The sequence below is a fragment of the Phyllobates terribilis genome, unplaced genomic scaffold (assembly GCF_046119375.1).
Source record: "Phyllobates terribilis strain yellow unplaced genomic scaffold, ASM4611937v1 Scaffold_2__4_contigs__length_985480577, whole genome shotgun sequence".
In the NCBI taxonomy this organism is placed as follows: domain Eukaryota; kingdom Metazoa; phylum Chordata; class Amphibia; order Anura; family Dendrobatidae; genus Phyllobates; species Phyllobates terribilis.
The window spans coordinates 294089947-294114024 of record NW_027362762.1 but is presented as its reverse complement, the minus strand read 5'-3'; the positions used below and the strand labels follow the sequence as shown (position 1 = coordinate 294114024).

The 24078-nt window shown below is 40.9% G+C and overlaps 1 protein-coding gene across 10 annotated transcripts in view; it reads left to right on the top strand.

Annotated features, from left to right (window-relative positions):
• DOCK9 (dedicator of cytokinesis 9) overlaps positions 1–24078 on the top strand; it is a 260724-nt gene that overhangs the window by 16912 nt on the left and 219734 nt on the right. The gene's annotated exons all lie outside the window — the stretch shown is intronic.

Genomic DNA, 24078 nt, shown 5'->3' with positions numbered 1-24078 from the left:
TCTCTCATTTTTCGTCACATAGCATGGAGATGTGTTTTGTGTCATTGTTCTGTTGCAACAAAAATAATGGTTCTACTAAGTGTTACCCGGATGGTCTGGCATGTCATTGGAGAATTCTGTGGTAGGCATGTTTCATGCTGTGCACCACACATTTTAAAACCATGCACTCACCTTTTTTGCGTCTTAACAATACATGATGGTTGGTACCAAGATTTTAAACTTTTGATTCCTCAGGCCACAATACAAATTCCCACTAATCTAATGTCTAGTTCCTTCTGTTGGTTGGCCCAAACAGGTCTCCTCTTTTTGTTTTCAGGCTTTAGCATTTCCATTCAGCAATTAGACTACAAAGGCCCGCTTCTCACAGTCTTCTCTGGACAGTTAATGTGGAGATTTGTCTGCTACTTGATGACTGTACATCATTCATGATGGCTGTTATCTGAGGGGCTGTCAATTTGTGTTTTCTGCAGCAGGTAACTCTGATGAGCTTATCTTCTGCAGCAGAGATAATTTTTGGCCATCCCTTGCTGGGGTGGTCCACATGAGAGTCAGATTCATAATACCAATTGATGGTTTTCATGACCCACTTATGAATTCCTTCAAGGTTCTAGCAATTTTCTTGATTGACTGATTTCTATGTCTTTAAAGTAATGATGGACTTTCTCTTCTCTTTACTTAGTTGAGTGGTCCTTGCCTTGTTCTGGCTTAGAACAGTTGTGGAATAGGGCTCAACATTGTGTGGAACTGTGTACCAACACTGCCTCTGTAAAACACACGTAATGATCACAAACACTTTCTGAAGGCCGATGAGTCCACAAATTTACTTTTGACAAGGCATATCTATTCATTGGAAGCCATACCTGGTGATAACCTGTAGAAGCTTCCTGTTGGAATGCTAAGGGCGTCATCAGAGTAAAAGGGGTACTTTGAGGAATATAAGGTGTTTTTTCTTCTCCTGTCATCACTTTAAATGATGACAACTATGTACTGACTACTATTTAACATGAGTTTAAATGTGACAACTATATCCCAAATTATAAGAGGGTGTTCACAGTTAGGCAACCAAATTATTGCACCTGAAAATATTTGTTTGTTTTCCAATTTAATTGCACAGATTATATGTTACATTAAAGGTGGAATATATTCTGAAATTATTCTTCTTGGTATGATTTTTTTTTTTTTTACATGACCAAAACTTGGCATTTTAAAAAATGTGTTTAGACTTTTTCTATCCTGTATATATGTTCCTTAGTGTTTTGCTGCCTTCAGTCTAAATCTGCAGTATGCACATTCGAATAAGAACAAAGAAAACCATTACATGACCAGGTGTGTCCAAACTTCTGACCTGTACTGTATATATATTTTATATCCTGAAAGAACTATTGTAAATGTACTCATTGTTATATTACTATTAGCGGCATATCTCTTCCAATAAACTGCATTTCAGAAACCGTTCATGATAGGTGTGCTACCGCTGAGAAACTCGTGCATGACAACTAACCTCTCAATAATGGAAAAGGACAGGTTCCTCGGACTTGGCAGAGAAATGACAAGGCTATGAGAGGACAAAGGGTTTCACTTTCTCGCCAAAGTTGCTAGGTTACAGTAAGCGATAGACGGGGAAAGATCCTTAGCAGAACACAGTTTGACACACACAATCCTGTATTTCATTATTCATACATACTTGCATGTTCAGGCTTATTGGCTTGTGAAAATCTCATTAAGCGTTCTTATCCTTTGTGGAAAAAACCTTGTTATGAGTCCTCTGAATGCAAGTGGGTTCACAATGAGCTGATGAGAACATATGGGCTATAGTGTATTGGTGAAACCTTAGATTAGCCGGTTTTGTGAGCAGAGGTAAGCAGATTATGAATATTTGATGCCCGTGCTGGTGACACACATGGTGCATTTTGAAATGTATCAGTCATGCATGTATGACTACACCTTTATGTATTATCACTTAAAAACTAGATTTCTTAGACATTATTCAGGTTGGTGATCTAAAAAAAGGCGCCTAAATACTTTTCCTCTATAGATCGTGTAAAGGAAGCACTCTACCCTTCATGGCTGTCAACCATTTCACATAGAATAGGCTCATTACTGTCAGGTAGTCCAGAGTGACGTCTGCCTCCATGATCCCTGCTTTATCTTCCGTATTTGTTATCTTAGAATCACCAGAAGTATTCTTATACATCTGAAATTATATTGCCCGACATTTTTATAGGTATTCCTTTTAGGTTTTTGGGAAATAGACCTCCAATAACAGAGCATTTCATAAATGAGAATAGCTATACAGACTATTTCCTAATGTAAAGCTGGAGTCGCTCTATTACAATTGTTTTCCATCGAAAAACATAGATGCCTATCTGTATTCATTGTGAAAAATGGCCTAATAGGCTTTGAAAGGCTTCTCCCACTGTAAAACCACTTTAGTACTACAGAATTAACGGGGTTGTCCACTACTTAGACAACCTCGTCTCAATCAGCACGTTTGCACCAGTGACATAACACTTCTATTCACTGCTGGTGCTGTTTCAATGGTGTCGGCATTCGCTCTCCCAGGGCTTGCATAACATTATGTCATACGATCCCTGCACCCAATCAGCGCTGGCTTCACTCTTCCCACCTTTGGAGAAATCAGACATCAAGAGGAAGTCGGAGCTGTGACTGGCCGCTCACTTCTTCTTTATGTCCGATACGTCCAAAGGTGAGGGAGAGTGAAGCCAGCGCTGATTGGGCACAGGGCTCACTTGACATAACAATGTGAGTGCTGACACCGCTGAAATGGCATCAGCCCTCAGGTATAAGTGTTACTTCACTGGTGCAAGCGTGCTGATTGTAAAGGGGTTCTTGGAGCAGTGGAGTGAATCTCTTAGTGAATCTGCAGCAAAACCCACATGAGTGTATCCAACTACATTCGAGCAAGAAGATGCTGCTGCGTGTTGACCTACTTTTATGGCCCATTGAGACAAGGCAATTATCAGCCCGTCAAAACAGGCCAGCAATCACTCAACAAAGGAGCCAATCAGTCTGTCGTCGGGTGCAATGATTGTTAACGATGATTTATATGCATGCATTCTCATTAGCACTTCGCCCAATGTAAACTGGAGATGTGCTGCCAATAACATGATAATGTATGGGGACAGAACAACTGTATTAGCTATGGTTCTGTCCCCAACACTGTTTCGTCAGCACAGGCCAGAAAATGACCGCTGATTGACTTATACATAGCTGATCATCGGTTGTTTTTCGTCCTGTCTAAATGGGTTATTACTAGTGATGATAGAGCATGCTCGTTGCTCGAGATTTACGAGCATGCTCAGTTGAGCACCTATTATCTTCAGCTTGCTCGGGGGTTAAGTTTTTGTCGCTCCCTGAACATGATTTGCGACTGTTTGACAGCTTTAATACATGTGAGGACTGCCTGTTTTTCCAGCATTCCTCACATGTATTAAAGCTGTCAAACAGTCGCAAATCATGTTCACAGTGCGATGAAAACCTAGCCCCCCAGGACGCTGAAGATAATAGTTACATTTTCTTTTTTTTCCTTCAAGACCTTAATCACCCAAGAAATAAGAGAAGATATGCCATTCATAGAAGTGGTTTTCAAAGATGCAATTAAAAAACTAATAGGGCAATGTCAGGGAATGTGATAAAATAGCCAAATAGCTTGTCAAATGCCCTCATCTTAGTCACCACTCCTTTAGTTCATTTGACTACAGCAATGACATATTATATACACATGTGACCACTGTAGCCAGTCACTGGCCATAGAGGTGTGCGGTATGAGACCGCAGATGTCAGAGATTAGCTACATTGGCTGTGTGATTACTTGCCCCAGTGCCTCAATATATACTGTAATACTTACAATAATGTCGCTGCCTGCCCAGGCAGGCAACAGAGCCGAATCCACATTACACATGGTCAGGATTCAACTATCTGCAGTCTCTCAATGTGATTGTAGAAATTTAGCTAAAGCCTGGAAAACCCATTTAATTGACTTAATGCTAATCTAGTGTTTATTCACAGCATCCAGTCTGAACATGCAGAGCTATAGTCTATAGCATATGGAAAAGTCAATTAAAAAAAGCATCTGTCAGTGTCTGACAACCTAAAATGAGTATTGAAAACTGCCATAAATATTGCAAGAAATCAGGCTGTGCTGAAGAAATGGATCTGCACTATGGCTGTGTCCTAAAAAGCCAAGCTGATCTTTAACCCTTAAGGTGGCAGCATAAAGGTGGTGAAACAGGATAGACACGCTGAATTCACAGTTCTGCATGTTATGTGTTGGTGTCGTGTAGTTTGGATGAAATGTATTGCTTGAAATTATGTGAACGAACGCAGAGTTTTTGCTGTCATCCTTCCACTCCAGACAGCTTTTTTCCTATGCACAGTAAAATGGAGAAATCTGTCGTCGGCCGCAGGGGGGTGGAGTTAGACCTCATCTCAATAATAGTATGTGAGCACAAATAACGTGTATGTTTCTTTAAAGCTGGAGGACAGACATACATAATAGACTAAACACCGAGATCTGCATGTCTATCACTAAGTTGTGCTACCTTCAAATGGCAGCATACTAAATTTGACAGGTTTCCTTTTAGCTGTCTAAACAAGATGACCCACAGATGAATGGTAACCTACTTCTCACACCCCTCTATACACCATTATGAAGAGCTGCTAATGTTTGTACTGCTTTCTTCATTTGAATGTATGGCGTTAAATAATATATGTCCTCTATAGCTGTCACTCCAGGTAAGTATAGCCAGCCTCAGCTTCACCCTGTGGTATCTTTCATTTTGACTTCCTTTTGGTTTTTATCTTAAATCATTTGGCAAGGCTTGTTAAAGGGTCGATATTGACTTTTAGGATTGCTACTTCCAATAGGTGGCGCTAGAGTTCTAGTCCTTTTCCTCTCTGAAGAGGCATTTGCATATTTAATTTCCCAGAGGAGCATTGCAAGAGTTACATCTCCTCACCTTGGCATGCCAGTCTTGAAATGTTACTCTCCTCAAGGAGAAGCGTTACCCCTTGGATTCTGGCTTCCTTTAAAAAAAAAAGTTACTTTGTGGCAGTAACTCTTAAAACAGTCAACAGCTGTAGCTCCAACCTCCTTCCCATTCACAGATTTCTATAGGAAGTGAAGTGACTGTAACCTGATCCCTCACTTAGTTAAAGACCTATCTTCACTAAAGACAGAATTGAGTTGTGAATTTAGAGGACTCTAATAAGTGTGGTAAGAGGTGCTTTTCGTTAATATTTATTGCAAAGGATTTTTTTTATCTTCACATTTATAATTAATTTAAAATAAAATGAAGCAACGGTTACTCTTATCAATTCTTGTTAAATGTTATTAACAAATAGCTCGTAAAGCAAAAACTAAAGATGTCTGTATCTTTCCAAAAAGCTGCATTTTGAAGTAGGTTTCCTGTATGCGTTTGTGACAAATGCTCCATTGTTGAGGTATGAATCGTACATTTCCTGGAGATTGTTTTATTGGCGATAATGATGAAAGTAGCAGAAAATGATCTACTTCCTTTCTATGGCAAGAACGCTGTGCACGCTATTGTCACTATATTTTATCCCTGCCCAATATATTGCTGGTTTAAAATGGGCAATACCAGCAGCCAGCTTTTGCAATCATGTCCTTGCCGTAGATAGAAAATACTGTTTATTGCTAGCACAAACCCTATCATATTAAAGTCCAGAGTATTCGCTTTCTAATTATACCAACTTGCAGTGTTTGGGATTTAGCAGTGGTTTGAAGTCAGGTCACGGCATGAAAAGTTTCACTTTCTAGTTCTGTGTATGGAACGGTGGAAGGGAAATTGCAAGAAAGTACACAGTCCGGTACTGCCAGGGGTGGGATTTGGTCTTTTCTTCATGTTATCACCCCCTGTACCAATCAGGAACAATATTCGCTCTCTAATTGTGTAAAGATGAGCAGTTAATCATCTAATCACCCTTCTAGCTAATCACGGTAAATATATAGATTTTGTGGGTCTATTGTATACTGTATCATGGAGATTTTTGTTCTCTTTATCTTTGGTGAGTATGTAAAGATGTTTTCATGTACACATATGAATCCGTAACAGGTATGAACTCTGTAGGTATTCAGAATTTTCTTTCTAACAGTTGTAAGTGTGAGGCTGATTATGGGTCATATTTGCAGCTAAAACATTTTTTTTTAAACAAAAAGTTATACTTTTATGCAAAACTGCATAAGATGCTAGATGAGATTTTCACAAAGCGAGAGGTGTCTGCTTTAAAATAAGTGGTGCTTCCATTCTGGTGGAATGGAAATTTCCATGTAAACTAGGGGTCCCAATCCTGTGGCTCGGGGGCCCATGATGTGTGGCTTGCAGCTGCCTGCCAACTTGGTGCCATAGTACCAGGTCTAACAAACCGCTATGAAGAGCACATCTCCAGAAGGTGACTTTTGTCAGCGGCCCAACACAGAAGAGCAAATCTGGATGAGTATATACCGGGCTTGCAGTTGGAGAGATTAAGTGCTAAACTGGGCATAGGATGATACTGCCATATACACACGTGGTCAAAATTGTTGGTACCCCTAGTTTAATGAAAGAAAAACCCACAATGGTCACAGAAATAACTTGAATCTGACAAAAGGAATAATAAATTAAAAATCTATGAAAATGAACAAATGAAAGTCAGACATTGCTTTTCAACCCTGCTTCCACAGAATTAAAAAAAAAATTAACCTCATGAAATAGGTCTGGACAGAAATGATGGTTCTTCTTAACTTAATATTTTGTTGAACAACCTTTTGAGGCAATCACTGCAATCAAACGATTCCTGTAACTGTCAATGAGACTTCTGCACCTCTCGACAGGTCTTTTGGCCCACTCCTCATGAGCAAACTGCTCCAGTTGTCTCGTGCTTGAAGGTTGCCTTTTCCAGACAGCATGTTTCAGCTCTTTCCAAAGATGCTCAATAGGATTTAGGTCAGGGCTCATAAAAGGCCACTTCAGAATAGTCCAATGTTTTCCTCTTAGCCATTCTTGGTGTTTTTAGCTGTGTGTTTTGGGTCATTATCCTGTTGCAAGACCCATGATCTGCGACTGAGACCAAGCTTTCTGACACTGGGCAGCACATTTCTCTCTAGAATCCCTTGATAGTCTTGAGATTTCATTGTACCCTGCACAGATTCAAGACACCCTGTACCAGATGCAGCAAAGCAGCCCCAGAACATAACAGAGCCTCCTCCATGTTTCACAATAGGGACAGTGTTCTTTTCTTGATATGCTTCATTTTTCCATCTGGGAACATAGAGCTGATGTGCCTTGCCAAAAACTTCCATTTTTGTCTCATCTGTCCATAGGACATTCTCCCAGAAGCTTTGTGGCTTGTCACCATGTAGTTTGGCAAATTCCAGTCTTGCTTTTTTATGATTTTTTTTCAACAATGGTGTTGTCTTTGGTCGTCTCCCATTAAGTCCACTTTGGATCAAACCGCAACGGATGGTGCGATCTTACACTGATGTTCCTTGAGCTTGAAGTTCACCTTTAACTTCTTTAGAAGTTATCCTGTGCTCGTTTGTTACCATTCGTATTATCTGTCTCTTTGATTTGTCGTCAGTTTTCCTCTTGCGGCCACGTCCAGGGAGGTTGGCTACAGTCCCATGGATTTTAAATTTCTGAATAATATGTGCAGCTGTAGTCACAGGAACATCAAACTGCTTGGAGATGGTCTCATAACCTTTACCTTTAACATGCTTGTCTATAATTTTCTTTCTAATCTCCTGAGACAACTCTTTCCTTTCCATGTTGAGTGTGGTACACACCATGTCACCAAACAGCACAGTGAGTATCTGCAGCCCTATATACAGGCCTGATTACAAGATTGTAGACACCTGTGATGCTAATTAGTGGACACAACTTGATTTAACATGTCCCTCTTGTCACATTATTTTCAGGGGTACCATCATTTCTGTCCAGGCCTATTTCATGAGTTTAATTTTTTTAAAATTCTTTGGAAGCAGGGTTGAAAAGCAATGTCTGACTTTCATTTGTTCATTTTCATCTATTTTTAATGTATTACTTTTGTCAGATTCAAGTTATTTCTGTGACCATTCTGGGTTTTTCTTTCATTAAACAAGGGGTACCAACAATTTTGACCACGTGTGTAGGAGGAGGGAGTGAAGATGGATGCAATAGTGGGGAGGGAGTGCTTGATGCGAGATTACCTAATGAGGCAAGGTGGGAACACCCAGATGTAAGTATAATGTAAGAGGACTAGGTCTTGGTGTGATGTCTGTGGGGAAGCTTTGCCTGTCTTTATACCAGTAATGGGGAGCTCTGGATGTGGCTGGCAACCATTGGGGACCACTGATGTAAACCATTTATCTAAACGGCTGCCATAGCAACCAGATGACAAGTCAGGTTTCCTTTTTTCAAAAAGGTGTCGGTCAAATTAGAGAGAACTCCTTTAGGCTGTGTGCCCTCTATGCGTTTTTCAAGCGTTTTTGATGCGGAATTTCCGCAGCGTAAACGCTTGCAAAACGCTTGGTAATCCGTGTCCCATGATCCCCTATGAAAATCTGCACGTTCTGTGCCCATGCTGTGGAATTTTCCGCAGCGGATTTTCCGCAGCGGAAAAATCCGCAGCTTGTCCATTTTTTGTGTGGATTTGAGGTCCCAATGCACTTGAAAGATGCAAGTCAAATCCGCATGTAAAAACGCTGCAAAAACGTGTGTAAAATCCGCAAGCGTTTTTGACTGCCAAGAACATGCAGAAACGCTGCAGAAATTTTCTGCTTCATTTCTGCATCGTGGGCACATACCCTAAAACCTAGTGTTTTTCATAACCATGGCACTTTATAGTGTAATAGTCATAGAACGTTAGAGGTCTCTTTTATTATTTTTTAGACCAGTCGTCCCATACCTTTTATTAACTTAAGGCCACAGCCCCACCATCAGTATTTGGTCAGTATTCTATCAGTATTTTTTCTCAGGAGTGGGAGCCAAAACCAGGTGAGGAACAATCAGAGAAAAGGTACAATAGAAACAAGTCACCAATTCTGCATTTATCACCCACTCCTGGTTTTGGGTCCCACTCCGGAGAAAAAAATACTGACCAAATACTGATAGTGGGGCCATGGCCTAAAAGTCACATTCTACTCTGAAAGATGGTCGTGAATCATCCAGTGCCCCTCCCCCTGTAATAGTGAAACCTATAGCCCCCCTCCCCCATTACTAGTATAAGGACAGCCAAAGCTTCCCCATAGAAATCGCATCCTCACCTTGTGCCCCCCTCCTTTATGGGCTGCATACTTACATCCAGAGGTTCTCACCTTACCCCCATTTGGTATTCTCCCATCACATTATTGCGTCCAGCTTCAAGTACCACTCAGACTGTCAGCTATCTCCTGATTACCATATTTATTTCTCCAGCCCACGGCCAGTAGATGTGCATCTAGATCTGCTGTTCTGTGCAGGGCTGCTCAGAAAAATCCCCATCTGGAGACTTTCTTCTCTTCATACCTGTTTGCTAGACCTGGTGCTAATGCACTACACTGGCAAAGAGCCGTGATCCGCACATCACGGGCGAGCGAGCCTCATGTGGCTCTCATTGCACAGGTTGCGGGCCCGTTTTAGACCTTTTTTAGATTATTTTGTTCAATCATAAGAGAGTAACAGCATTTTACTCTGCTATCAAAGCACACTGATTTATTTATTTTTCTTTTGGCTACAACTGTTTCAGTGGAAATCCATTATACTACAGGAAATAGGAGAGCGGAAGTGGTAAGCTGAGCCCTGTATTCCTGCTGTGTTAATACAGGCATTAATCTCTTCCTAGCAGGAAGTGGCTGTTTAGCGAAGGATAACCTGCAGAAATAAATGAAACCACTGCTTAGCATTCTGTTCTCACTGTCACACATCACTGAGTCCCATGGATAATGAATATTTTTAGACTTGCAGATGCATAATTATTTGTTACGTGTTTAACCTGTGTAGAGTTGATATATAGCTATAATGGATACTTCCTTCATGTATAATGGAAATGACTAAAGTGCTGTAATATATAATGTAGTGTAGCATTGTAAGTTTAATTGGTTGATTGACAGTGATCTGTGAATTTGTATATATTTTTACATATTCACTGTACAGTTCTGCTTTATATAGAATGTGTTCAAACACTCTTTTTTGTGCCAAGGGCCATTTGAATATTTATACCATCCTTCAGGGGCCGTACAGAATTATCAACTTAAAATGATCCTGCTATATTTGGTCAAACTCGCCCCAAATATGGTGGCTGGAGCTGCTTCTCCTTGAGACGTGTGATGTTAGGTGGTAATAATGATTCTATGCGCAACTGCTTTTCCATATTTGTGTCCATCTGGATCACAGACTCTTTGTGATAAGTTTTGTATAGAACTCTCAGTAGTAAGTTGTTCAGAACATGGATGTATATTTCACTACATGTCTCCTCAAAGTGGGAAATTCAGCACTGCTCACATTACATTTAGAGAACTTAAGCAGTGGGCCATCTGCTTTATACATCACATAGGAGACACTGAGACTGTTACATACACATAACATGGGATATACTGAGAATGCTATATATATAATATATCACAAAAGTGAATACACATCTCACATTTTTGTAAATATTTTATTTCTTTTCATGGGACAACACTGAAGATATGACACTTTGATACAATATCAAGTAGTCGGCATACAGCTTGTACAATGGGGTAAATTTGGTGTTCCCTCTAATAACTCATCACACATCCATTAATATGTAAACCGCAGGCAACAATAGTAATTACACCCCTACGTGAAAATAGCCAAATTGTGCCCAAAGTGTGAATTTTTTGTGCGCCCACCATTATTTTCAAGCACTGCCTTAACTCTGTTGGGCATGGAGTACACTAGAGCTTCACAGGTTGCCGCTAGAATCCTCTTCCACTCCTACATTATGACATCACGGAGCTGGTGGATGTTCGAGACCTTGTGCTCCTCCACCTTCCATTTGAGGATGCCCCACAGATGCGCAATAGGGTTTAGCTCTGGAGACATAGTTGGCCAGTCCAGCATCTTTACCCTCAGTTTCTTTAGCAATGACGGTGGTCGTCTTGGAGGTGTGTTTGGGATTGTTATGCCCTGCGGCCCAGTTTCCAAAGGGAGGGTAACATGTTCTGCTTCATTATGTCACAGTATATGTTGGCATTAATGGCTCTCTCAATGATCTGTAGCTCCCCACAGCCAGCAGCACTTATGCAGCCCCAAACAATGACACTCCCACCACCATGCTTGACTGTAGGCAAGACACTTTTGTCTTTGTACTCCTCACCTGGTTGCCGCCATACTCGCTTGACACCATCTGAACCCAATAAGTTTGTCTTGGTCTCATCAGGCCAAAGGACATGGTTCCAGTAATCCATGTCCTTAGTCTTCTTGTCTTGAGCATCATCATTAGAAGAGGCTTCCTTCTGGGACAACAGCCATGCAGACCAATTTGATGCAGTGTGCTACGTATGGTCTGAGCACTGATAGGTGGACCCCCACCCCTTTATTCTCTGCAACAATGCTGGTAGCACTCATACGTCTATTCTGAAAAGATGACCTCTGGATATGACGCTGAGCACGTCCACTCAACTTCTTTGGTCGACCATGGTAAGGCCAGTTCTGAGTGGTACCTGTCTTGTTAAACCGCTGTATGGTCTTAGCCACCATGCTGCAGCTCAGTTTCAGGGTGTTGACAATCTTCTTATAGCCTAGGCCATCTTTATGTAGAGCAACAATTATTTTTTTCAGATTCTCAGAGAGTTCTTTACCATGAGGTGCCATCTTGAATTTCCAATGACCAGCATGTGACACCTGCTCCCCATTCACATTTGAGACCTTGTAACACTAATAATTCACATGACACCAGGGAGGGAAAATGGGTAATTGGACACAATTTGGCCATTATCACTTATGGATGTACTCACTTTTGTTGCCAGCAGTTTAAATGGCTGTGTGTTGAGTTATTTAGACGACACACCAAATTTACACTGTTATTCAATCTATATACTGACTACTTTACATTGTATCGAAGTCTCATATCTTCAATGTTGTCACATGAAAAGATATATTAAAAATATTTAAAAAAATGTGAGGGGTGTACTCACTTTTGTGATATACTGTACATCACATAGGAGATCTTGAGAATGCTGTATATACATCACATAGGAGACACTGAGACTGCAGAATATATACACATCACATAGGATTCTCTAAGACAACTGTATATGGGGCTGGAGTACATACATCACATAGGAGACACCAGGGTTGGAGTACATACGTCATATAGGAGACACTGGAGCTGGGCTACATACATCATAGGAGACACTGCGACTGCTGTCTGCATCAGAGACGGGAGCATAGCACGCACTAACTCCACCCACAAAGAATATCCTGGCACTGGCCAGCGTCAAGATGTACCCCTTCATTGCAATGTAAAGAAGAATTAAAGGGCCTGGGGCCACCAGCCCGAGCACTGACGTCCACAAGAATCTACCCAGGGCCAGATGAAAGGCAATTACGGGCTGTAAATGGGCTGGATGTTCCCCACCCCTGCCTTTAATAGACTAAAAAAATGTTGGAAAACATACTAAAAACTCAAAAAAACACAACAATTAGAATCTTCCCTTTTCCACCATTACAAATAAACATAAAAAAATAAAAACCCATTTAATATCCTAGTGTCCATAAAAGTCCAGTCTATGAAAATATAAAGTAATTTAGCTCATACTATAAATGCTATAAAGCAAAGAGAAATTGAAACTCGAGAATTGCATTTTTTTTTTTTGTCACCACAACTCCCCCAAAAATGCAATAAAAAGCAATTAACCCATTGTATGTACTCCAAAATGGTATTAATAAAAGTCAGCTCACAATGCAAAAAAACAAGCCTTCTCATAGCTCCATTGACAAAGTGTTAGTTGCATATTTATGCAACCACATGATTTATTTTCCTTTTTCCACCCAAAAAGATTTCAGCTTGTTTTTCAATTGAATTTTATAGATTCTAGGTGACCATAAAGGTGGAAACTGTTTTGAAATTATTCTCTTTATGATTTTTTTACATGACAAAAACCTGGCATCTTAACAGTAGTGCGTAGACTTTTAATACCCACTGTATTTATGTATATAAAATAAAAATATTCTTAGTCCACTTTGAGACAATCCTCTTCGCCCTGTTATCAGTTTTTCCTAAATGTCACTGTTAGGGAAATCAGTCAGTGCAGTTATTCTCTGCAGTTTCCAATCATGCCCGTATGTGTGGTAATGACTTCTCAGTACCCCGCTGGTTATTTGAACACTTGGCCTTCTGGCCGGTCACAGAATTGTCCCTGAATGACATATAATAGCCCTACATTTTTGGATGTGGAATATCATTTTAAAGCTTACAAGATGAATCAGTCCGTTCTGGTCAGTAAAGCTGCACTGTGGTGTTGTGCAGCCGATAAGAAGTGGGGTCTCCAAATTCAACACATTATGCCACTTTTACTTACTACTGCAGTTTCTGAATTATTTAACCCCTTTATGATAAGCGTCTTTGCTACTTAGTAGAGTGTTCTTTGGCGGTTATGACCGGCTATAAATGTAATGCATAGCCAATCACCAGTTTCTGTAAGCATTTCTGAGGAATCTTAGACCATTCCTCATGGGTAATGGCCTCCATTCATATTTTTAGGTTTGCGTGGTGTAACAGTCTTGTTCAAATCCCATGTAAGATTTTTGTAAGGTTCAAGTCAGGTGACTATCTTAGCCACTTCAAAATCTTCCAGGACTTCTGAAACCAAGTGTTGGGGGACTTTCAGATATGGTTGGGATCAATGTCCTATTGGGAGGTCCAATGACACATACAGTGGGGGGAAAAAGTATTTAGTCAGCCACCAGTTGTGCAAGTTCTCCCACTTAAAAAGATGAGAGAGGTCTGTAATTGACATCATAGGTAGACCTCAACTATGAGAGACAAAATGAGAAAACAAATCCTGAAAATCACATTGTCTCATTTGGAAAGAATTTTTTTTCAAATTTTGGTGGAAAATAAGTATTTGGTCAATTACAAACAAGCAATATTTCTGGCTCTCTCAGACCTGTAACTTCTTCTTTAAGAGGTTCCTCTGTCCTCCACTCATTACCTGTAGTACTGGCACCTGTTTGAACTTGTTATCCGTACAAAAGACACCTGTCCGCAACCTCAAACAGTCACACTCCAAACTCCACTATGGTGAAGACCAAAGAGCTGTCGAAGGACACCAGAAACAAAATTGTAGCCCTGCACCAGTTTGGGAAGACTGAATCTGCAATAGTCAAGCAGCTTGGTGTGAAGAAATCCACTGTGGGAGCAATAATTAGAAAATGGAAGACATACAAGACCAGTGATAATCTCCCTCAATCTGAGGCTCCACACAAGAGCTCAGCCCGTGGGGTCAAAATGATCTCCGGAACGGTGAGCAAAAATCCCAGAACCACACGGGGGACGTAGTGAATGACCTGCAGAGAGCTGTGACCAATGTTACACAGGCTGCCATCAGTAAGCCATTTCATGTATGGGCCCCTCTGAAGTTTGCTAGAGAGCATTTGGATGATCCAGAAGAGTATTGGAAGAATGTTATATGGTCAGATGAAACCAAAATAGAACTGTTTGGTAGAACACAACTCGTCGTGTTTGGAGGAGAAAGAATGCTGAGTTGCATCCAAAGAACACCATACCTACTATGAAGCATGGGGGTGGCAACATCATGTTTTTGGGCTGTTTCTCTGCCAAGGGACCAGGACGACTGATCCGTGTACATGAAAGAATGAATGGGACCATGTATCGTGAGATTTTGAGTGCAAACCTCCTTCCATCAGCAAGGGCATTGAAGATGAAACGTGGCTGGGTCTTTCAGCATGACAATGATCCCAAGAACACCGCCAGGGCAATGAAGGAGTGGCTTCATAAGAAGCATTTCAAGGTCCTGGAGTGGCCTAGCCAGTCTCCAGATCTAAACCCTATAGAAAACCTTTGGAGGGAGTTGAAAGTCTGTGTTGCCCAGCGACAGCCCCAAAACATCACTGCTCTAGAGGAGATCTGCATGGAGGAATGGGCCAACATACCAGCAACAGTGTGTGCCAACCTTGTGAAGACTTACAGAAAGCGTTTGACCTCTGTCATTGCCAACAAAGGATATATAACAAAGTATTGAGATGAACTTTTGTAATTGACCAAATACTTATTTTCCACCAAAATTTGAAAAAAAATTCTTTCCAAATCAGACAATGTGATTTTCAGATTTGTTTTCTCATTTTGTACCTCATAGTTGACGTCTACCTATAATGTCAATTACAGGCCTCTCTTCTTTTTAAGAATGGGAGACTATGGGGAGTGCATTATACTGTATGGGGAGTGCATTATACTGTATGGGGAACTATGGGGTGCATTATACTATATGGAGGACTATGGGGAGCGCATTATACTGTATGGAGGAGTATGGGGAGCGCATTATACTGTATGGAGGAGTATGGGGAGCGCATTATACTGTATGGAGGAGTATGGGGAGCGCATTATACTGTATGGAGGAGTTTGGGGAGCGCATTATACTGTATGGAGGAGTATGGGGAGCGCGTTATACTGTATGGAGGAGTATGGGGAGCGCGTTATACTGTATGGAGGAGTATGGGGAGTGCGTTATACTGTATGGAAGATTATGAGGAATACATTATGTATGGCCTATGGAGATTGTATTATACTATGTGGTTTATGGAGAACTATGGGGCTTTCGTTATAGTGTGTGGACTATGGGGAGCGCGTTATACTGTATGGAGGACTATGGGAAGTGCACTATACTGTATGGAGGACTATGGTGAGCGCATTATACTGTATGGCGAGCGCATTATACTGTATGGCGAGCGCATTATACTGTATGGCGAGCGCATTATACTGTATGGGGAGCGCATTATACTATATGGAGGACTATGGGGAGTGCATTATACTATATGGAGGACTATGGGGAGCGCATTATACTATTTGGACGGCTATGTGGGGGCCATTATGTATCCAAGGAATTATACACTCTGAAGGTTTGTGTGGGGTCCATCATCCTATGTGGAGGGTTAGTGGGGCCAGTATACAATGTGATGAGGTGTGGGGCCATTATACTGTGTGTAGGCCCATTATTCTGCATGGGGGGTCACAGTTGGGGGATCATACTGTGTTAGGTTTACCATACTTTGCCAGGGGAGTTGAGGTGGGGTACAGTAGGGTCAACATACTGTGCATGTGGAGGAATTCACTGTGGGGGTATCATAGTGTTTGTGTGGCACTTTTGTTGGCATCATACTTTATGGGTGCAATGAAAGGTTAATCTAGGGCTTCAGTAGGAGGAAAATTACTTTGTAAAGGCTGAAAAGTTGTGAAATATGCTCTGGTGACCCTGCCGAATATGAATTACTTTTTGTTGCTGGGAAAGGGGGGGGGGGGCCCAATTAGAACTTTTGCTACGAGGCCCCATGATGTCCATGAACGCCCCTGCATAGGGTACTTGGCAAACACTGTATTTGATTAAAAAAATAAAAAAAATAAAAAGGTAAGAGGCATCCTACCAAAGACAAGGTGTGCCTAATCAGGAAGGTCCTAACCTATAGTAGTAAAACCTTACCATGTGTCAAAAATGACCTCCGTGTGAATAAGGGCAGGTCCTTGAGTACATCTTGTGTACTGGTGGGATGGCTTTTACGCTTTTTTTTTTTTTTTAAATCAAAAACAATCTTTAATAAGTACCCTATGTCATTTATATGCGCTGTTGCCTTTTACTTATTTGCAGCAGGGCATATATTCATTTTGTTTTTACGTTCGGTTTAGACACTGGAGTAGTGCACGCATAAGCACAAAATGGCATTTTGTTTTGCTATTGGTATCATTAATCCAACATGCTGTTGGCACATACCTTCCTACATCTCTGTGTAAAGTTTTGACTGCATATATTTGTTGGGTACACAATACTTATTGTTAATGAATATTTATGGAAGTTAAGCAATAATTCAGAGGTAATTTAATTATGGTGTTTTAATAATTCATTACCAAAAAGTATGAGGGTTACCAAACTCGACCTGAATGTTCTGTAAGGTTCAAGGACAGTTCCCTCATATGTCCACTAGGTGGAGATAGGTATACAGCTAATGCATGTGCCAAATAGGCTTTCACTATGAAAGTAAAGAAATGTGAATGGACTTCTGCATGTGTTGCACGACTCTCACAAAATATTCTGATTGTAAAATACACATGAATGTCTCCTGTCCACTTTATTATGCCTGGTTATTACTCATAGGGTGACTTACTCAGCACAATAAATGGTCCAGCGTGTGGCTTAGGGCTCCCTCTAGTGGAAGATGTGATGGAGAGTGATCTCCGACATTTCATCGTACATCAGACAGTTTCTCATATAAGACAGTGACTTGGTGCACTTGCTTATGTGCCCCGCAGTAAAATACAAGAGAAGAATATTTGTGATGCTAGCACCGCTTATCCCCCTATGTAATTAGTACTATTGGTTCTTCCAGACAACATGGACTGGATAGTCCCTCCTGATAATCCCCTTTTTTTGGTTCCTCGTTTCCTCTCATTGTCTTTTGTATTGTGTTTGAGGTGTCTACAGTAAGTATCACATCCGTCAGAGCTGCACTAGTTACAGCTGAGCTTTTTTGTATATGCTTACGTGTTGGGTGACTCAGGGTGTAGTAATGTCCCACTAGCAATACCTGCTGATTTCTACAGTAGCTTAGTCTATAATCGTGGAGATGTAACGAAAAACATAATGATTAGATATAATTAACTGAATTCTGATTGAAAAATGACAGCGTCTTACCTATTACCTAGGGGTGTGTGTGTGCGTGCGCACTGCTACAAATTACATATAGACACTAGTGATGATCGATAAATTGTGGGTACATAAAAAAAGCCCCTAAATTTATAATCTCTAAGCGAACCTGTCCAAAGGATTTTGCTAAGTAAACTACAGCCATTGTCATGTTGGGGCTGCTGCACTGATTAATAAGATACCTGAAGTGAAGAAATCCGTTTTGTGTAATCAGTGTTTACAATTTTGAGGTACTGAGATTCTTGTGCTCCGGGGCAGGACTGTGGGCAGGGTCTTTCTTTGGTGCTCTAGATCAGGTCAGCAAGATGAGACCTGTCCACAGGCCCGCCCCGAAGCACAAGTATGTCCCTCATCATAGAGACAAACAGATAGGTAAGGGCCTGTGGACAGGTCTTATCTTGCTGATCTGGCCTAGATCACCAGGATAAGACCCTGTCTACAGTCCTGCCCCGGAGCACGGGCATCTCATTAACTCAAAACTGCAAACACTGATTACACAAGAACTACAAGACGGATTTCTTCCTCACTCAGTGCAAGTGTAGTGAGCAAGGGCGGAAAACAGTCTAGTTGGATTGTGGCTGGAAGTGTGCATATCACATACTTACAGTTACATGGCAACCTGCTGCCGGTGCTGACACCTCAGAATATTCACAGCGCGTAACGTGAGCATTCACAAGTCTGCAGTCATATGGATTGACTGCAGACTTGTCATTTTAGAGTGAACAACCCCTTTAACTATGACTACAAAGTTTATCACAACCTTAAAGGGGTTGTCTACTACTGGACAATTCCAGCTTGGATTCTTGCCTCCCACAAAGGTGCTGTTGGTGCCGGTGTTCCCGAAGAGTGATTTGTGTAATTTGCAGGTTGCAGCCAATAAGCGCCTGTTCTTTAGGTGCAGCTCATTAATATTCCATCAGGGTGGATGTCCTCTGTGATGAAATGGTAACGGCTGCAGCTGATTAGTGGCTGCTTATTGGCTGCCGCCTGCACGTTACACTACAATGTTATGTCACACTTCGGTAATAGCAGCAACGACCTCTCTAAACTGCGCCTCTGCGGGAGATAAGTGTACACGGTTTCATTTTAATTGTAGAATGTAAGCCCGCAAGGGCAGGGTCCTCTTCCCTCTGTACCAGTTTATCATTGTTAGTTTGTTTACTGTAAGTGATATCTATATTTTGTGTGTAAGCCCTTATCTACTGCACCATGGAATCAATGGTGCTATATAAATAAATAATAATAATAATTAGGGTCTTGAATCAAGGAAGCTATAGTTATTTAGTGGTAGACAACCACTTTAGGCTGAGGACCACTTGTCACCATTACCATCCCCCTTGGTGCCTATGAAACCTATTATGCAGCCCTGCACTCTGTTCAGATAGCTTCTGGTGCATAACTGTTTGACTGTCTAAAAGGCAGTCCCTTTAACAAAAAGTAAAAGGCAGTCCCTTTAACAAAAAGATACACCGCCCACAGAAGAAAGAATAATACACATTAGTGATTCTACTGATACACTTAAATCAAATAGAGCTGCGTGATATGGAGGACTCTCCATTTATTTATTGTTAGGGGAAACTAAAATAAAGTTCTATGAGTTTGTGAAGGTGTTAGATATATTCCCTGAGGGTTCCCTTGTACCGCCAAGACAAATTGACTGAGTAACTTATAAAGCTATAAAACGGCCTAACGAGATGGGTACACACAAGTTATCTCTGAAGTATGGCGTATTCAACTCTCAAAGGTGGCATTTCAAAATAGAAGAAGAAAAAGACAATTAAAGAAGATCTAGTCACACAAAAATGTCCAAATATCAAAGAATTTTATATTGACGTCCTATATTTGAGTCAGGACAGGTTAAACTCTAAAATAAAAAACACTTAAAAGGGCCATAAACCAAGGGGGTTGCAACTGGATAAGTTGTAAAGATATCAAAGATGGCCCATAAAATTTGATGGGTGAAATGGCAAGAGGCAAGCAACTAATAAAATGAGGGTAATAGTGTCCCACTTATACAGTTATATGACAGTCAGCGCAGGTGGATACTATCCTATCATGAGTAATCCAAAACCATTAGTAACAGCTCATCGGAAAACCCAGATACATAGGATACTTCTGAACTGATTATAACAGCCCAACATCCAGGAACCCCAAACCCAGCATCAATGGGAAAAGTTGGCAATACATATATATAAGTACTGGAAAGCTCACAAGCCGTAGCGGGTTAAAGAAGCCTTATGCGTTTCTCCACTTTAAATGGCATTTTGTCTGGAGCATCTCTGATTGCTGTGTGCTCAGTACCCTCTACCTGTCTCGTCTTCATCCAGCAAAACCTCTCTGGTTTCAAGATACTGCCACCTTCAGAACGCTTGCAGCCAACCCTATTAGCCACAACTACTCCACCCAGGGAGGACTGCAGAAGTGTGGGTGAAGCCAGGTCCTAGTGAACCTACACAGCCTTACAGCACCACAACATTGTTCTGAAAGTGAAGCGTCTGAAAAAAAAAAGTATCATTCTGTTTAAAAACAGAATTGTGAGGGGCCAAGTAGCGAATGAATCATTTATTTGCTTAATCTCCCAGTGTAACAGCCAAGTACTGCGTCCTTTTAGAAAAAAAATAATTTTATACCCTTTAAAGGGAATCTGTCACGTTTTTGCTACCCCATCTGAGTGTAGCATAATGTAGGGAAGAGACCCTGATTCCAGTGATGTGTCACTTACTTTCTTGGTCTTTGTTTATATTTGGATAAAATCCCAGTTTTATCTACTGTTGATCTACCAGTTGTCGAAATGGTGAGCTCTGTATAGACTGTGTTCCAATACAAGAGAACGTATTTATGCAATTGTGGCCAAAAGTTTTGAGACTGGCACAAATTTTGTTTTTAACAAAGTTTGCTGCTTGCATACACACTGTTTTTATATCTTTTAGTTGGATGTTTTTATGGTTATTGAAGTAGAATTATAAGTATTTCATAACCTTTTATTAACAAATACACAAGTTCATGTACAGACTCAATACTTAGTGTTGACCCTTCTTTTTTGAGGCTTCTCCCCTTCACCTTGACATGCTGAATATCAACTTCTGAGCCCAACCCTGACTGATGGCAATACATTCTTTCCTAATCATGGCTCAAAGTTTACCACAATTTCTGTGTTTTTGTTTGTCTACTCACTTTTTGAGGGTTGGCCAGTTTCTCAATGGGATTGAGTTTTTGGGAGTTTCCTGGCTATAGACCCAAAATTTCATTGTTTTGTTAGACCCAAGGTTTAAATGTTTTGTTCTCCAAACCAACTAGTTATTACTTTTGCCTTGTAAAGTGGTTCTCCATCATGCTGGAAAAAAGTATTGTTCATCACCAAATCGCTCTTGAACCGTTGGGAGATGTTGCTCATGGAGGATGTTAAGATACCATTCTATATTCAGACAGACAGTGTTCTTAGGCAACATTGTGAGCTAGCCCACTCTTTGGTGAAAAGCGACCACACACATGAATGGTCTCAGGATGCTTTACTGTTGGCATGACAGGACTCGTGATAGCGCTCGCCTTTACTAATCCTGACATTCTTCCATATGTCCAAAACGGTGACAATGGAGCTTTTTCTAAGGAAAATAACTTTGCAGAAAGCACAGGGATTGGACTGCAGAGGACGAGTTGTGTTGTCTGATGTGCACCTCCACTCCATTCTCAGGGTTCCATATCTTTGATCGTCCAGCAGTCTGACTTCAATTGATCAGCAAGTTATCTCCTATCTATTAGATAAAGGATAACTTGATTTTTTGGTAATACCAATTTAACTTTATTTTTTTTTTCTACAATGTATGCCCAAAACACCAGAACCTGCAATGCTGTTCACAAAGGACACAGTAGCCACAATGATAGAAGAAACAATTTGTGAGCTCATCTGATCAGCCAAAGAATCCTGACCATCACACTGATCAAACCTGTATGTGGCACAACTGTGTCCTGTCATTGCTGGGCTGTGCTGATTGAGCATGGTGCAAAATGCAATTAGAAAGGCAAAAGCAGGGGAAAAAAACTGCTTCTTTCTCTTTGGAGCCTGTAAGGGATCCCCCTCTAGATGATTTATGTATACATGGGCACATTACCGCTTATAGACGGAACATGGCAGCGCCAGCATGACTGCTCCAGACGTTTAAATATGTCAACACTATTCATTCTTTTTAATGGGGCTATTTGGCAATAGTTATGCAGTTATGTTTTGACTTCCTAACAAGCTGATTGCAGCCTGTACTTTTAATGGGCTCTGATGCTAATGAATAAAAGGACAGATGGGATGATACCTGGTGATCACGCACTCTGTCGTTCATGTGATCGCTGTAGCCAATCAATGTGACATCAATTCTGCTGGTACTTAGAAGGATTTGAAAGGGCCTTATTGGTATTTTCTTATTATTCTATTGCTTTACCTGCTGTTAAAGGGAGGAGTCTTTCAGCACACATTGATGTTTCTAACTAAGCAAGGTACCTTTTAGGGGACATAGGTTTAAAAAAAAATTGTACCTTTTTAGTGTCCATATCCATTGCTGTGTGTGTCATAAATCTTTCAGATATGCTAAATGAGGGGCTTAATGCAGTTCAGTGCACCTTCCCACCTACTTGTTTCTTATCTCCTCCATTCTCGTCCTTGATTGACAGGATTTACAACCTAAATTAATTTGTTCATAATGGCTCGAATTTTCTTTATCTCTATCCTCTAAAAGGTGTGTTTACAGTGGTTTGTAAAATTATTCACCCCCTTGGCTTTTTACCTATTTTGTTACGTTACAACCTGTGTTTAATTATTTTTGAAGTCCTATTTGTGTGTGATGCATCAGCACTAAATAGTCTAACTTGGTGAAGTGAGAAAAATATAGGCATAAATTACATTTATGGGATCAAATAACTAAAAATTGCCATGTGCATATGTATTCACCCCTTTTGCTATGAAGCCCCTAAAAGTTTCTGGGGCAAGCAATTATCTTTTGTGGACATGACAGGTTCCCTTTAAACCTCTGCTTTTTCAGAGATTTTCTCTCCAGTGGATGGTCCGATCAGTGACTGACAGCTTCCTTTGTATAAGTGTGCATAGGGGGATCGCTGTCAGTCACTGGTAGGACCACCTACTGGACCAGGAATCCCAGATAGAGAAGAGGATTAAATGATTACAGCACGGGTTATACTGAATCTTGCCTCACAAAGCTTATATATCAATCTCCTCCACTCCTCCTGTTCTTCATGCAGATTGGTCTACATTTTCATGGAGACTGGTTCCCTTTAATTATGTGCAAATGGTGAAAAGATGGAAACAGAACATTCAAAACATCAAGTATGAGAGCCAGGTCAGGAATTTACACACCTTGCCATGATGTAATGGACATGGTTGCATGTTTAGGGTACATTCTGCTCACTGTAATACGGCAACATACCACCTGGCATTGTGTTGAAAAAACTGCTCCTGCGAAACTTTGTAGAAATAACCGTACCAATGGTTCCACCACCAAATCATTGTAACGGTGAGCTGTTGGTGTGCCTGGAATGAAGACTGGATGGATCTGGCTAGCATACATTATGATACATGTGTCTCATGGTGTTCCCCAGACTTGTCTCCCTTCAAGCACATTTGGGATGTCATTGATTGAAAGCTGCCAGCAGCTGATCTTGATGATTTCTGTGCTCGTGTGCATTCAGCATGGCAGAACATTCCTCAGATAACCATTAACAACCTCATTGATAGGATGATAAATCATGTAATTTATTTTGCGTGTGGCTCTCATACTCAATTCTGAATAAATTGAGATGTTTTGGAAATGTTGTTTCCATTTTTTCACATTTCCATACCATTAACATGTCTGTGATTTTCAGAATTCTATGACTTTTCCTTCTTGATGTGTGTATGTACATACATATATAAGCCAACGCCTTGTTTCCAGTGAATGTGAGGCTCGCTTCAGAATAGTGTTGCTTACAAAGTAGTAACAGCCAGAGAAAAACCCTGTGAGTAACAGTTACTGTACATTGTTGCAGAATTGTCCCTGTCTTATACAGTGGTGTAGTATGAGCTATTCATCCACTGAGCCATGCGTTGCCTTGCATGTCCGTGCGGAGTGTGAGAGGAGAGTCTACGAGCAGATGGGCTCGCACAGAATGAAGTAGGAGCAGAACAAGCCTGCTTCTGTCAGTCCGCAGCTCCCTAGTGACTA